At 41.8% G+C, this 17,744-nt stretch overlaps 1 protein-coding gene across 1 annotated transcript in view; it reads left to right on the plus strand.

Annotated features, from left to right (window-relative positions):
* Window positions 1–17,744, plus strand: part of ANKFN1 (ankyrin repeat and fibronectin type III domain containing 1) — a 1,480,122-nt gene that overhangs the window by 655,646 nt on the left and 806,732 nt on the right. The gene's annotated exons all lie outside the window — the stretch shown is intronic.

Here is a 17,744-nt window from a genome sequence, read left to right on the forward strand (position 1 = left end):
CACATTTTCAATGGAATGGGGGAAGGGTGCCTTTAAACCAATTTATGTATTTTTTGATAAGTTATGGGGATTTCTCTGTCCACGTATGGAGAGTATTCCTCTGGTGTTTCAGCCTCACTCTAAGTGTGAAACAATTGTGTACATGCATCTGCAGCCAGGAAGTTAACCCAGTAGTAGAATACCCCTGCCTGTTCTGAATGCTTTGTGTGCTTCAACCATGAAGGTTACAGTCCAACCCATTGCTGAGAGGCCGTAATGTAATAAGTTCATAGTAACTGCATGTCTGCAATTTTCTGTAATATTTAGTCTACCTTCTTGAACTCCATTATTCTTCCCGTTATCTCCTTGTTCCGAAAATGTGTCCGTAGCCGAGTGGATGAAGACCAGCCGACTGAAGCTAAACTCGGACAAGACGGAAGTCCTCATCCTCGGATCCTCCCCCTCAGCTTGGGACGACTCCTGGTGGCTGACACCACAGGGAACAGCTCCAACACCCAACGACCATGCACGTAACCTAGGGTTCATCCTCAACTCTACCCTCTCCATGTCAAAGCAGGTCAACGCCGTCTCGTCCTCCTGCTTCAACAACCTCCGCATGCTCCGCAAGATCTACAGGTGGATCCCCAGTGAAACAAGAAGAACAGTCACCCAGGCCCTCGTCAGCAGCAGGTTGGACTACGGAAACGCCCTCTACGCAGGAGCCTCGGCCAAACTCCTGAAACGACTTCAACGCTTTCAGAACGCCTCTGCACGCCTGATCTTCGACATCCCTCGCAGCAGCCACATCACACCCCACCTGAGAGACCTGCACTGGCTCTCCATCAACAAGAGGATCACCTTCAAGCTCCTCATCCATGCACACGAGGCACTCCACAATACCGGACCAGCATACCTTAACAGACGACTCAGCTTCTACACCCCCAACCGCCAGCTCTGCTCTGCAGACCTCGCACTCGCCACAGTCCCCCACATCCGAAGAGCGACCTCCGGTGGCAGATCGTTCTCCCACCTCGCCGCCAAGACCTGGAACACCCTCCCCATCCCCCTACAGCAGACCCAGGACCTGCTAACCTTCAGAAGACTCCTCAAGACCTGGCTTTTCGAGCAGTAGCAGCACTCCCCCCACCTCCCCAGCCTCTTGAGACCCTCACGGGTAAGTAGTGCGCTTTCGCAAATGTCCTGATTGATTGATTGATTGATGTGGAGAGAGAAGAAATTTAGTAAATGAATTTATAGAGATAGGGTTAGCACAATGTGGAAAAACATTATCCTACAAGCTTGAATAATCTATACATAGGTTATATCTACTTAGCTCAGGCTGATATTCTTTCCCACAACAGATGTCTCCAGTTAGCAGATGAGTAGGGCTCTCTGAAAAAAGCACAACTGAACTATTCAGATAGACTATTGACTAAGAACCCCCAACCAACATTGGCGGTGCAATATCATGTTGATCCTATTAATCCATAGAATCTGTCATTTGTTAGAAATCATAAACTTTGGTTGAGGTGCCAAGACTGATTCCGGGCACCCCCATAGAATAGGCCTAAAGACCAGCTAGCTCACAGTGCCATCGTAAGCCCCCCTAACCTTACCAGTGAGCAAATAGCTTCTGGCAATCACTGAACATGACAACCATGACCCCTCGGGGATTGTGGAAACAGATTAGAACCTTTTGCTCAGTCACTCATGCTTACTCATGCTCAGAGAAGTATACATAATACACAGTGGGACGTTTTCAATATATTTATTGAACCAACGTTATATATGAATACAATACATGTGCTGTGATAATCAGTGGACAGAAGCAGATAAATGTGATTGCAAGCACCAAAAGCATAAATAGTAGATACAGTGCTACCATGGTGCCAAAACAGTGTATATATGCAAGCACAGAAACAAGGCAGTAATCTGGTGTACGTCTACTCTGCAAAACCCTACTCTTAGAGGGTGTGTTGGTGTAAAGCCAAGAATCCCCCAAGGGACAGTCCAACCCTTTTCCCTGGCAGGAGAGGATGTAAGAGCCAGTCTTGGTAACAAACTGGATACCCCCTCATGGAGATGTCAGACCGCTGCATGGTGAAGTCTCAGGAAGCAGGGACCATCAGTTTCAGCTGAAGTGCCTCCTCTGCTGATCTATTGGGTTGCTCATTATATATAATGGAAATTAACCTTGTGATGTACGTTGTAGATTAGCAATGTTTTGGATAGGTAGATAGTTCTGTGGCCCTGTGGATGAAGATAGAAGGGCAATTGTACATAGTGTGTGAAAAGGCCTTGTGCATAATGTTCGAGGCATCGTGTTAAAGTTGTGTTAAGCTAGATGTGTAAAGAAATTAGTTTCAGAGAAACAAATCCAACACTGCTGTGCACGCAAATAAGTGCAAAGGTTCGAAACAGAAATATTATTGAGAAAAATAAACCTTTGTGATTCCTCAATAACTTTAGCCTTTGCTATAGCACTTTTAAGTGACTGATCCTTCACTGCCGACAGCCTCTCCTGGATATTTTTTATCCTTACACTGAACAATGAGTTGGTCACAAATGAGTTTGTCAGTCATCTAACCAACACAGCATTTGATAGAAGGTTCTCTGAGCCTTTCTACGAACTAATCAATAGATTCATCAATAGATTCATGTTCATTCTACCGTTGAGTATAAAACCTATAGCAACCCATAACCATAGTAAGCTCTTTTGCAACCCTATTCTCAAAATGTTTGATTGCCTCTTTGTAGCCTCAGGCAATCGGCTGCCCATTAAGACCTAACTCCGGAGGCAGATATTTGAATACTATTTGCCCATCATTACCTAAAGCACTCAATAATAACGCTTTCTTTCTTGCTGGTGCAACATCCTGTCCATCAAATGCTGTGATATAATTCTCTAACATCTCCACCCAATCCTCCCACAATATCGTTGAGGGACCTGGTTAAGAAAGGAAAGCCAGTAGGGTGATTATATAATGAGCCGCCATAATCTCTAAAATAGCATAAATCAAAGACACACAAACATCTACACAATGAACAGTCTGTGTGCAAACCCAAATTTACTGTTGTATTGCACAATGCACAAGAATTATGTTTGGTGAGCAGATCACTGTGAATAACCAGCAAAAACCAAGCCTTCTTCACCACAAGCCTACATACTCCTCCATGAGCTGTTGAGACCAGTTTGCAGAAAGCACCAGTGAAACAACCTTCTTAGCAGCACACGGAACGGAGTGCCAATCACTGGTATGTTAGCACTCCTTGTAGAACCTTTAATGGTGTGCCTGTCACCGGCAGGGTAACACTCCCACTGATGGGTGATGGGATAAGGGATCAACCTCCACTCCTTGCAGCACAAAAACCACCAAGTGGCAAATGATCACAGGAGCCTCATCGAAATCCTGCCGCTCCACATCAACAAAATCATCTGTGCCGAGACTTGCAAGATGGGCATACCACATAAAGAGACACTAGCGCGTAGCATTTGAGTGTTTCTTCTCCCAGCAGGCACCGCAGTGCTGCAGTGTTGGAATATGGAGCTGCTGACGCGTGGGTGCACACAAGAAGGAAACTACAAACAGTGGGCCCTGCACGGATTCGCTTGAGGAAACTTCAAACAGTAAGCCCAAACAACCTTGGCATTCTCAGCAATGTACTTACTGTGAAGTTTTCTTGTGCAACTTTCCATCCAATGTTAACTGCAAGAAATAATCCCACAGTGCCGCTGAGTCAAAAGGTTAGAAAAGCTCACCGAATCATGAAATCACCTAAGAACAACTTCAGGACCGCCCAGGTTGTGTCCACTTCTTTCCCTCATCCGCCACAAACTTCAAGTTGTCAGCAAAATGTTGTGATAAAAAAATATGCTGACACACCTCTAGACTTGTTCAGTAATGATGTTTTAATGAGAACACAACCAGGCGTCAGTCCACACCAAGATGTGAGGTACAACTTACAATCATGGAATACCCGCTGCCTCACACTCTAAACAGAGAACACAAGTAAATGGAATAACATCATAACAACTGTCATATATCTTAATTCTTCATCTGTGTGGTTTTCATAAGTGCCCCTCACTTACTCACATTTTCCTTTCTGTAAGCCCATCATGTATGACCTTTCTCCACTACCCAGTGTGTTCATGAAAAATCACACAACTATACCAACATGATAGTGGAAATATCACTTGACTATACTTTTATTATTCCCATTAAAAGAAATTCAGCTTGAGCTAGTGTCTGAGGGGTAAAACTCGTTCTTTTATGAATGCCTGTGATTCTATTTACCTTGTTTTGGAATCTTCATTCTAAGATATATTTGTATTTTTGAACCAACGGCATCAATCAATATTTCTGTTGATAAGACATATTGCAGTTTTTACACTTTGCCTGTTAAAATTTGCAGTTGCTCCAGACATTCCAATGTGCCTTTGTTAGTGACACTGGGAAGTATCTCAGTTTTCTAGTCCTAACCATGACCCCCATCGTGAAGAAGACATAGGATGGCAAAAAATTGATTTCTGACAGACAGGTTATAATTTTTGTTATGAAGGACTGAATCATTAATGCCTGTCTGAAAACATTGGGGTTCTTTATGATCCATCAATATACTATAATTAATGTTCTGCCTGTGTGTGCTTCAGTACATTTCATTGGTTAATTTTACTCACAACCTTGGCTCTAATAAGGGTGACCAGCTCAGCTGCCTGAGCAGTACTGTCAACTGCTGTGGCATTAACATTTGCAGGGAACTGCAAACTGGCCCTGCTTTGTTGCTAATTCTAGTTCTTCTCTCCAACAGGGTGCCCCCTGCACTCATATTGAAACTGAGAGAACTACAAAGCATCAAGCTACCACTTGCTATTAGCATGCAAATAGCAGATGAGCAGCAGTAGCTAGATGGAGACTGTAGAGTAGAAAAGGCATGATTGTCAGAGAGTTGCCTGTAGAGATCAACCAGATGTCAGAAGACTTTGATCTTCCTGGCAGTGCCTGTGCTTTTCCAGCACCCATAGTTGTTTTTCTCTGGCAGAGCATATGAGCCAACTGTGTGCCTGAGGAACTCTGTCCTGGTCATTCTAGGAAACTGCAAGCCAGTCAATAGAGCTCAGGCACACCTTGAGCCTGCTGGACCTCTGACAGGAGACACAATCATAAGTTTCCACCTTCTAGAGTAGGCAAAACCTCTCACTGGGTCTGATAAGAGCTTTTTGCCACACCAAAGCAGGAGAGCCTTCGCCAAGCCTACAGACGTGTGTCACTGGTTGTGCCTTAGGAGACAACAACGGAGGTGTCCACCCAAGGACAGCATCAGCTCTGCCACAGCTTGACACAGGCAACCAGTAAGAGCTTCCCACCCTGCTGGAATAGGGGAGCCCAGGTCAAGTCTGTGGACCTCCATCCTGGGTACTCTGAGAAACCTGGGTCCTTGGCCAAAGTGTAATACAAAGGGGCTACACCATGTAGACATCTGAAGCTCTCAGACACACATTTTGAGAGCTGTCCACTCTTGAGGGGCTCAGTAGACCTCACCAAACCCTCTCTACTGGGAGAAGGATGTAGTCGGTATGGTGGTGCTTCTAAGCCTACCTATCTGGAGTAAAGTAACTGGTGTTCCTGTAACCGATGTACTCTGGGTTACATAAGGGAATGTATGAATGTATTTATTCAACACTCTGGGAGCTTCAAATGAACCCCTATAAGGATTCCAGCGAAGCCCTGCCATTTGGGGGTGACATTCATTTCCCGTGTTGTGCAATTAAGTGGGCATCATCAAAGTCTGGACACTCCAATAGGAGTTCTTCCTTTTGCTCAGCAGGCAGGCTGGGCACAGGAGGATACCCCAGGCTGGTGGCTTAAGTGTGTGGCCTTGGAGTCAGGGGTGAGGTCCAGCAGGAGTAGCTACTGGGGTCTGGTAAGAGGATTTTGCCCCTGACATGCCTGGGTGTCCTTTTCAGCCTTCTGGAAAGCTGCAATGAGAATAAGGACCACCCTACACCAGCAGATAGAGCCAAGCACAGGGCTTCTGCCCTGGATTAGCACGTGGGCCTCCTGAAGTTCTAGATGGTGCCAAAGCATGTGAGCCTTTGCTGGGCCTGTGAAACCTCGGTCTGGGCACTTTAGGACACCATGAGCAGGAAAATGGACCTTTGGTCCAGGGGATACACCCTGGTCCATACTAGAGCACTGATTAGGACTTGTCAGTGATTTCAAACCTTTTAGGAGCCTGGCAGCACTCTCTGAACTCTTTGGAACCTGATTTGGGAAATTGTTGACACTATGGGCTAGTAATTGAAGCCCAGGCCTAAGGCCCTCACTAGTGCCACAGAGGTTTCTTAAATCCACGAGCATGGTAGCTCTTGCTGGTCCCACAAACTGTGTAACAGCTACTTGAGTCCTCAAGGGTTGGTGCCTGAATCTCTAGGTCCAGGACCAGTGTATTCGACCTTTCACATCTCTTAATTAGGCCTGGGTGGCAAACTCTGCTCCATTTGCGGAGTTTGCCAGGTTTTCTGCACTCCACGGAGGTCTAGGAGTGCAGAAAACTCCTCTGCACGTAGTGCAGGAGAATTCTTTTCCCCGCTCTCTCTCGCCAATGGTGAGTTGACGAGCACGAGCTGCTGCTCAGGTAGAATTTCTACTTGAGCGGCAGGCAGATCAGTGTGAGTGGCAGTTCACACTACCCCCCACCACTTGCTGAGTTTTTTTGTCACTGAGCGGACGTCCATGTGGCAGAACTCCACAAACCCCACCCAGGCATATTCTGAATGGGGCTTGTGAGAGCTTACAACCCTACAGGGGATCAGGAGCCCTCTCTTAGACTGCAGAACCTAAACTGTGCACTTTGTGACACCCTGGGCTGGCGAATGAAGTGATCTCAGAAAGGGTCTTATTGGAGTTCCGACTTGAGCGTGTCAGAACCTGAGTAGGGGAAGCCTTCCTGAGCTTGAAGAATGGTATCCTGAGTAGCTTGGGGCACCACTGGTCAGTACAGTGTTCTCAGACCCAAGGCCCGCATCCCAGGCTTGCTGCAGCTGCTGCAGCTGTAACAGGTACCTCTCAGAGCTTTCAACCCTATAGGAGTTATGGAGCCCTTGTTAGGTCTGAAGACTCCTAACCTGTCTATGGAAGAATTCCTCTGCCCTGTGTATGAGCCTGATAGTGCCCATAGAGCCTTAAATAAAATCTATCACACACCGTTGACTGGGAGAAAGATTTCGCTGATATGACAGTCTCTCTCTCATACAATAATAGGAGGAAGGTGACTAGGCTTTCTTGTAATCTGGGTAGCGGAGGTGGAAGAAGGGAATTCTGAGTTCATCAGAATTTATAGGGCAGAGAATTCTGACAATAAGTCCTAACAAGAAGTGTGTGTTCTTGTCATATACAAACCATCACCTATGAAGGTGGTTTGGCAAATTTCACATATCTTTAAGATAGGTGATGCACAGGCATAATTTGATAAACATATCATCACAAATGCATACCTTTATGCAGTTTGAGCGATCTTACTTTAGGCTGGGATGAAAATAAAGTGTGTTTTCCCACTATTGTGCTACAATGTGACCCAGTGTCACTGCTAAAGAAGAAGCATTCAGATATGAAGGTAAAATACATTTTTAATAATATGTTACTCAACGTTGCTTATGGTAGAGACTCATCTTCTCCCCTGCCCCACTAAAGAGGGCTTTACAGACTATGCTTGATTGGTTTATTAGGAGCTGATATTAAAACATTTTGGGGGCTGCTTTTTTTGTCCAGTCATTCTGGGACAAATGCTTTGGTCCATCTCAAAGACAGTTTGCCTTTCAGTTAAGGCAACTCATCCCTGCACTTTTCCACTTGAGGTAAAATAACCATTATAATTTGTGTACACTTTTATGCTAATACCATGCAAATGTACATGTAAGGATTGGCACAGTAGTTAATGTGTTCAGTTCCCGATCACAAAGTTTGTCAATTTGAGAGTTCATTCTAAGAGCTGAAAAACCTTAGACCTAAATTCTTAATGTTCAATAAAATGATTTGTCCCTCTTGCATTATAATAAAATAGACTAGAACATAATTAACACTGAACAAAGCCAAGGTTTTATTGTAGCACAATACCATAACTTCATTACTGTCTGACAGAAATATTTTGTCCTAAATAGTATAAAGATATAGCCCCACAGGAGTCAAGAATAGAAAATCTTCATCCATTGGGACAATAATTTTGTAAAGGATATTTAGGATACAATATTTGTATCTGGTTATATTTTAACATAAGATATTTGGACATACAAACACAAAGGTACAATGGACTGACAGAGTAGTAGAGAAACTATGGAAAAACCATCTCATTGTAAAATGTTTTTTCTCAAATGGTGAAATGGTCAGCGGAGCATGATGGGCAAACCATCTACCAGGCCAGTGGGAGAAGGAGGACTCTCTTGCCTATGTGAATCCCTTAATGCCATGTCTCTAAACTCCTTACTTTGTGCTTGTTGAGCAGCTGTGGACTAAAGCAGATTGAAGGGCATGTGGTTAGTAGGTGTGATAACAAATTGCCAGTACACAGCACCGTCTATGTTGTTGATACTAGTGTTCAAGAAAACTATGGCACCAACAGTATTGGTGGAGATTGGGAAGATGAGAGAATAGAGATAAACTTTATATATACATTTCTGAGATATATCTGCATTTCCGTTTCCATTGTTCTGAACCCATTTAAATTATTACTGATGTTCCTGAGACTGTTTTGAGTTGAAGTACGTGAGTACCAATAGGGAGATTTCCATTCCGAGCAGTTATCGCTGGATTGAGCTGTGGCACTTGTAGTTCAGATGCAGTTAGTGGTATTCTGGTATATGCAATATTGTGATGGTGTAATTTTTTGGGACTAAATAGTTACTGTAAATGAACTCTATTTGTTGCAAGGTCTACTTATTTATTTATTTATTTATTGTCCTCATACATGGCATTAGGCCTAGATCTGAAGCTGTGTACAATCTCACTGGGGCACATTACTTCCGAGAGATCTATATGGCCTTATTATTGAAAAACGACCTGACCCATCTCCATCATAGTTTTGTATGCTTTAATCATTGGACTATGTTAAGTGGCATCTCCATTGTATTCCAAAAATAGCAGAAACTCCATTAAATGTTTTCTGGTAGTGTCGCCCATATCGAGCCCCACATAGTTATCCTTTCAGCTGATCCCTTGACACAGTCTGCCCGGCAGGTATTCCTCACATACAAAGCCCATTCTCTTAGTGAGGGCGCGACCTGTACTACCCACTCCGTGCAAATTTCTCTACGTGCCATGATTATCAATACAAATAACAATTGTGCTTGGGATTTAGTTCCTATGTAATTTTTGTTACCTCTAGGTAGGATACCAAATATAACAAGTTCAAGGCTTACCTTTATTTTAGCCCCATGTGCTTTAGAGGAAAACTCACCCACCTCTTGCCAGAAGATCTGGATTACCGAACATTGCCATAGCATGTGCACGTCATCCGCATTTTCTAGCAGACATTTAGTGCATTGTCTTCTTTTGTTTCCACCCATCTTTGCCAGTTTCTTTGGGGACCAATAAGCTCTGTATAGAGTAAAGAGATGATTCCTTCTCATGGTGCGGATCTGACATTGGACGAAGTGCAGCATATGATACTTGCCATAATGTTTGGATATCTGAATTCTGCATGTCCGTTCTCCATATCTCCTCTGGCACAGGTATCGTGATATCCTCTGCTTCCACCAACATCCAATGCCACTTAGATACTTCCTTTTTAAAAGCTAGGTTTCTCACAAACTCTCCCTCCCATTCTGTTCCAAGCCAGCCTGTGGCTCACTTTGAGCCCATCTTGTCAGTTGAAAGTATTTAAATCTTGATAAGGCAAAGTTTGGCTTTAATGCACGTGTATTCGCTTAACTTATACCCACATCTTACAGGCAGTTAGTAGCACCTTGTAGGATGGTCATATGTGAATAGAAAGTAATTTCCTTCCTCCCGGAGATTCTTCTTTAAGACCCGTAAAATAAATGTGGGGAGATATTTTGTTCATTATCCATAAGAAGATGTCTGGTGTTCTTGAAAAAAAAAGCCCAATGATATAATTTAAAATCAGGCAGAGCGATCCCCCCATCTATTTTCTTTTTATGCAATTTTTTCCAGGCTATTCTCACAGCCTTAAAATTTAATGATAGAGCGTTAAAAGTGAGTGAAGTTTCTTAAAATTAATGAGGACTATTTTATCCCAATCCTTAGTTATTTTACCACCTAAATACCTAATCTCTGACTTTTCTGATGGAGAGTTTATTGAGCCATTCCAGGTCATAGTTTTGGTTTTCTCCTTATTTACTAGATAACCATAGATTGTCCCAAAGACTTCCATTATGCCCATTATAAGGGGTAAAGATGTCTCCGGGCTCGGTGTATATATCATCAGATCATCTGCGTATAGTGCTGTCTTTATTGCCCAGTCCAGATATCTGAAGGGGGCAATCTCAATTTCTGATCTAATTCTCCTGGCAAGTGGTTCTATGTACATATTAAAAAGTAAAGGAGACAGGGAACAACCCTGCCTGGTCCCACGCTCTATCTTGATATTTGGTGAAAGAGATCAATTTTCCACTAACCTAGCTGTAGGTGCTTCATAAATTGATTTTATGGCATTTAACAAGTTGGTATTTTGTTCTATAACTTTATATAAGTATGACCAACGTACTCTTTCAAATGGTTTGGTAGCATTGATCATTATAATAGCAATAGATTGTTCTATCTCTGAAATAGTGATTTCCTGATTTAGCAAACTTTGCTGATTAAACATTATCCTAGGTAAGAGCTCCTGGTCCAGCCACTGATTTAGTTGTGTTTGGTAAACCCTTGTGTCCTCAGTATATAGGTCTTGAAAGTTTCCAAATGCCTTGCCTATACTGGAATTGTCCTCACATAATTCTTGAGTAGCCGTATCATGCACCTTTTTGATCTCGTTTCTTAACTGATCTTGCTTTGTCTTCCATGCAAGGAGTTTCCCGCATCCTTTCCCGTATTCATAATGAGCCATTTACTGGCATCCCATCGCTCCTTAATCCTTCTCTCGAGGAATTCTACTAGATGATCTTTTGCCTCATTTAGTTTACCCTGCAATTCAGATCTCAAAGTAGTATTATGATAGCCTAAAAGACTTTCCTGTGCTTTTTCATCTTGTCCTCATACTCTTTCACCTCTCTTTTCCCCTCTTTTTGATTGAAAGCTGCATAGCTTATCAGTTTTCCACGGAGATAGGCCTTAAAGGTTTCCAATACTTTGTGTGGCGCTGCATAATCTTGGTTTATATCCAAAAATTCAGCCACAACTTTTTTTAAAGCCTCAATCACTTCATGTTTCCCCAAAAGTGTTCTGTCTAGTATCCATCGGTATTCTGCCTGAATTGTTTCCATAGAAACTTCTAGTCTCACTGCCGCATGATCAGACAAATGTTCAGGTTGATGTGTAACCTTAAGATTATTTTCTCTTAATCTTTCATCAACAAGAAATACATCAATTCTTGAAGCATGTGAATATTTCTTGTTACGCGATAAGTGAATTCCTGTCTATTGCCAGCATTAAGCCTCCAAATATCTACTAGACCTAAATTCTTAACTAACTGCTGTATGCTCCTCCTCATTTTTGGGGCATTTACTGTGTGTTTAGTTCATGATCTATCAAGTTGAGGATTCATTAAGATATTAAAATCTCCTGCCATAATAATATTATATTTAACATGTAAGAGGTGCCTGTACAGCTCATTAAGAGGGAAAGGATCATCTACATTAGGGCCATAGTATCCTACTAAAGTGAAACTTAGTTTATAGATTTTAATATTAACTATGACCCATCTCTCCCTTTTATCCACCTTGTAGTTCTCTATTTAAGCGTTGGCCGATTTTTTTAATAATATGGCTACTCCTTTAACATTACATGATTGATTGAAGCACACAAAATGTGTTATCCACTTGTTAGATTTGAGTACCTCTTGCCATTCCTTTTGTCTTAAATGTGTCTCCTACAGGATCATTATATCATTTTCAGACCATTTAATTAATTCTAAAATCTTCCTCTTTCTGCTGTGTACTCTTAGGCCATTAACATTCCAGGATAATATTCTGATTTTATTCATGCTCTTTTCCCCCTCACCCTTGCTCTTTGATGCCCTCCTTTTGATATTTTAATAATGTAATGTATGAGGATATATATTTATTTTTTATTTTTTCCCTTAATGCTCCCCACCCAGTGCTCATAATTACAAGTGAAAGAAAAAAGAAAAAACCCTCTCTTGCGTTTAACTCATGCCCTACCCTGGGGAACCCTCCCTTACTCCAATTAGGGTGACACATTGCCCCCTTTGAACTCCGACGCTCCAGCTCTTCTGTGATATCTATTGTGTGCCTTTTTGAGTATTTAGATCAAGTTTTCAACCTCTGAGACCTCCTTAAATTGATGCATTTTCTTTCTCCACATAACTTTTAAAGTGGCAGGGATCTTTTATTGTGCTGTACCCCCCATGTTTCCAAGGTTTTAATATGCTTTCCAAGTTCCCATTGATGATTTAGTGTGGCTTTCGCTATATCTGATCTTATAGAATAAGACCAGTCATCTTTGTGGAACGTTTTTGCCTTGAGGGTGGTTGAGAGTATTGCATCTTTAATAACATAGGTACGAATGTTTAACAGGATTCTTCTTGGTTTATCTCCTTTTGGATCCCGTCTAAACGGGTCTCTATGCACCCTTTGTATATCCTGTTCCAAGTCCCATGTTTAAAATTCTGGCATGGACCTCCTTATTATTAGTTATCACAAAGACTTTCAAGTTTCTCTTCTCAAGCCCTTCTGGAACATTTAGGAGCCTCAAGTTGTTCCGCCTGGAGTTATTTTCTAATACCTCCAATTTGTCCCTGATCTCCTTCTCACTACTTATTAAGGTTTGAATCTGTCTCTGGTTACTCTTTACCTCCTCTTGCAGACCTCCAATTGCTGTTTCCATTGTTGTTAATACTGCTGTTATATCAACCATTTTAATTTCCAAGTTCTCACATGACTCCTGTATTTTGACTTGGTTATTTTCCAATATAGCAAATTGATCTTTGATCTCCTTTGAGAGCTGCATTAACATTGAACTCACATCCAGGAGCGCCTCCTTTTCCTTCACATTCATCTGAGGTTCCAATTGTGCATTTGTCATACAATTACTGGAGGTGGGTTCACTAGACAAAGGAGTGTGTATCGAGTGCTCCTCGATAACTATATCTATGTCGTCTTCCATGAGTACAGAATATCTATCGGCGGTAGGGAGGTTAACTTCGACTGCTGTCTGTCTGTGCAAGTCACTAGACTGTTCTGAAGTAGCCATGATACCTTTAGAAACTTGAAGGACTGGTTACGGGGCTTTACTTGAGGGCTCTGCTTCTCTTATTTTGAAGTATGATCTCAGGGATGGTGTAACTCTATGTTTCCCTGAATAGTTTTTATTCTTATTTGAATTCTCTCTTAGTTTATCCGTATTACCCTTTTGCGGTATAGTAGGCTTACTTTGTGCTACCGGGGGGGGTTGGTGAGACTAGCATTACACCAATCCCTATGTCCTCATTAGAGTCCCCCTTTCCTAGAGCTATTAACCGTGCACACTCCACGTTCCTCAGGGAGTATCTGTTTTTAGCAACTCCCACTTTGTCGTTTACTATACTCAGTTTAGAGGTATTATCGAGGGTTTTCCTGGTCGTTTGATCTTGTCCTGTCTCGTCTATGACCTTTCCCTGACCATCTAGATCTCCTGTCTTATGTATGCTTTTTTTCTTTTTAAGAAGACCTCTGCTTCCCTTTTTTGGGGTCATATGGTAAGTTAGATTTATAGGTTGGGAGATTATATCCTGTGTCTGTTCACCCCCACCTCTTATTACATCCAGTACCCTTCCCAAGCCTCTCACCTCCTTGCCAGATTTGAGTGTAACAATTCATTCCGTGCTCTGGCACACGCTTAGGCTCACCCCCGCTTCGTTACCTCGTATCTCCCGATCTGCTCCAGTCGCTCCTACCACTCTGGCTACCCTCGCGACCCAGAAGCTCAAATGAGCCACCGTCAGCCGGCCTCTCCACAGCTGACATGCAGCGCGCAGCAGTAATGTGCCATTCTTGAACCAAACCATCTCACTCTCCTCGGCGGCAGGGCAGCTGACACCCAGTCCCGCAGAGATGCAAGGAAGAGCCGACAACTGAATCATGGATTGGGCCAGACGCGTAAGTTACAAATGTTGTCTGCCTCGGGGGCTTCAGAGAGCCGAACCTTAATCCTTAAATTCCTCAAAAAGCACAAGTATCTGTGCTCGGAACATCAGAGCTCACGGCCGTGCTCTCTAACTGGCAGCCATGTTCCCCCAATCGGTATTGCAAGGTCTACTTATTGAGATTTTTTCAATTTGATCTTGTTTTGTAACATATTGTTTACATTTATTTTTGCAAATGTATTGGAGCATGAAAGTAGATTTTTTTTATTATTTTGCATTGTTCATGCTGCAGCATGTTGTTGTGATTTTTATGTGATTTTGTGAGGATTTTATGTTTTAGGTATTTGAAAAAGGTTAGCGTGTTCTAAGAAATCCAGAAATTCAAAATCTTGAAATATTAATAATCTTGTGGTAATTATCTCTTGAGTAGAAGTGTGAGTTGTCCATTTGTTTTTAAATATTTTAAAGGTTTAGTTGTGAATGTGAACTAACCAAGATTAGTGGTTGTTTATTTACTTTTGCACAGAGTTACACACATTGATCAAAGGGGTGGCGGGTTACTGCTGGTTGAAAAATTGGCTTGGAGTAATTGATAGTGCCATAAAAGGTTCTATTTCATTTTCTGTAGTGAGTGTGATTTCCCTATAACTTGTTTTGGTAAAGCAGACAAATATATTTGTTTAGATTAGTGTATTGTGTTATGTTTTGTTTCCAGTTTGGGGTTCAAACTTTATTGTGATTTGTTGGCTGGTTGTGACAACAATACATATTTAGTAAGAGTTAAGTTGAGTGAAAATAGGTTCCACTTTGAAAAAGTCTAAAATCTACGTTTGCAAATTAGATACATTTCCACATAAAGGTTCCCCTACACAATAAAGAGTGGAAAAAGGTCACTACAGATGACAAACATTTTCAATTTCCTTTGAATGCTAAATTTAATGTGAGAAAGATTAAGTATTTGAGGTGTGCTATTTATGAGACAAAGCCACAGTCTAGACAGGCACAATTCGAAATTTTGAATGCGTGGGATCCTGTAGCAAATGAACAATAGTGTAGAAAAATGATGAAAGGTCAGATTAGAAATACAGTAAACCTTTGGTTGAATGCAAGAAGGTGTATGCAAAAAGAGAGTGGAAAGTAGACATGATAGAGCGTGTGCATGTCTTGCCTGGGATTTTTAAAGAAAGTTAAAATAATAACAAAGATTAAAACAAAAGTGAAAATGAGAATGAAAAGAACAAGATAAAAAGTGATTCTGGTGAGGATGAACTTTTAAAGTATTTATTGCATTTGAGATCACCACCTTATAATGATGAACCAAGGTTGCAGGAGAGAGATGCTGGAGAGCCGAGCCCACATGAGAGTGAAACTGGACCTAGTATGCTTGTTAGTGAGTCTCTGTCATCACTGAGTAAGCCAATGGAAAAATAAATTGACATTTGTAGACTTAAAATTGAATTTGGAGGAAGTATTACTTGTGCCATTAGTTTAGAAAGAATAACATCATGTAATAAGGAAGAATTGAGATACATGCATAAAGTAAAGAAGCTGCAAAGCATGCATGTGATGTATATAACATGTTTGAAGAACTCGCTGATGAACTGAATGTGGATATGAGTGAAGACAAAATACAAGGATTGGGACTTGTGAGCTTGAGAGCACATGTTAGAGATTTAATAACAGGCATAAATGATTGTGAGGATTTGAAAAGATTTAACGACAAACAGTCAAAGAAATGGAGAAAGATACATAGGCAAAAGAAAATTGAAAAAGAAACGATCATGAGTGATTATAAATAGGGAATAATTGTGGCCTAACCTTTGACAGAAGTGAATGGAGGATCATATGTACATGTACCATGGAGGAGATAGTATCTTCTCACATTTATGAAAATCTTTCCAAAGCATGGAGAAGAACTGGATAAGTGGTATACGGAAAAAAAATGATTGCCAAAAATTGAAATGTGCTTTGGATAGATTTGAATACATTGTTTGAAATTATCATTCCTAAAGTTTATGGATTGAGGTCAAAGAAATTGTAGGTTGCGAGTAACAGTGCCTCCAAGAGTATTTCCCCTTAATAGCCCATCTCCTGTTGTAATGGATAAATATAACTTAGTGAGTAATCACTTGAAGACTAATGTTCCCCAGAGAGAAATGAACTGGTCAAAACCTAAAGATCCTAAGAAGTCAGGGCATGCATAATTTGAGAAATTGATGCAGATGTACAAACAGCAAAGCGGAACTAAAGACCCTGCAAAGGAGGGTGATAGTGGATTTGATTCAGTGTTTGTGTTGGGTTTGTGACTGGAAATCAGTTCCCATGTTCAGCAAAGTGTAATGTGTTGGCATGCAAAGTCTTTGGAAGAAATTTGGAAATACTACTATTGTAGTGATTGTTTTGAGGCTAAACAGAAAAGAAATCAAGGCAAAGCTGATGGTAGTGCAGACAAAGTATTTCCAGAAAAGTGGCAAGAAAGTGTAGTGAAGATCGTTATCTACATATGTACAATGCTAAGTTAGCACAACCGCATTGGATGTTGGAAAGCCATCTTGCCGCTTTTGCTGCTTTTGCACACGACACTGTAGTCACATGTTGTTGAGTTGAGAAATGCTTGCTCGGCTTTGCTTCACATGGGAGCTGGCTGTTGTTCACATCCCGGACAGTGAGCTGTTACCTTGGTCTGTGCACGGTGTGAAGAAACAGTCTGGGTCGCTAGACGGTGCGTGTTGTTGAGTTCAGGTTGATCGGCCCGCTAGTTTAGCCATGGCACGCGCGCAGCTGCAAATGCCTGAAAGTCGGGTGCTTTTAGTGTTGCCGTGTTGCATGTTTTCATTACATTCGGAAGAAGAGCGTTCCTAGGAGCAGAGTGTAGCTGATCCTGTGATGTGAACTCACTGAGCTGAACTTTACGGTATGGGGTTCCCCATTCAAGTTTAGAGACAGTTTTATTAGTCTAATAATACTATTAGTGTGTTAGAGAAAGGAAGGTGGCTTAGATCCACTGTCATTTTAGTATGATTACTCCTTTCATTTTCTATGGTATTGTAACTATGCTGATGGTTTTGATTTTTATTGTTTGTCTGCTTATGTTAGCCAAACTGCTGCATCTTAGAACACAAGGTTTATAAAATAAACTCTTTAAACTTTTACCGTGTCTCTGTTTATTCTGTTGTGGACTGGTATGAGAATAATTACGAAAAGGTATTTCTGATTCCCACCATTCCTGAGAAACATACTAAGTCGCTTGTTCTGGGTTGTCTATACATTGGGACCGCCGAGCTAAACCTCGGATAACGAATGGGACACTGATGCTGGCCGGATAAGGGGTTCTGGCTTCTGAGGTGAGTTTTTGGTACACCACAATTCACTGAGGTCCTGGGTTCCTGTGCATAGTTCTGCGCATAAGCAGAATCCCTGCAACAAAAGGTTCTCACATGTCAGATCCTATATGGATTCTGGTGTTGTACAGGTGAAATGTGGACATGCAAGGAGTTGGTGTGCACAGTGAG

This window comes from Triturus cristatus, chromosome 7 (assembly GCF_964204655.1).
Source record: "Triturus cristatus chromosome 7, aTriCri1.1, whole genome shotgun sequence".
Classification (NCBI taxonomy): domain Eukaryota; kingdom Metazoa; phylum Chordata; class Amphibia; order Caudata; family Salamandridae; genus Triturus; species Triturus cristatus.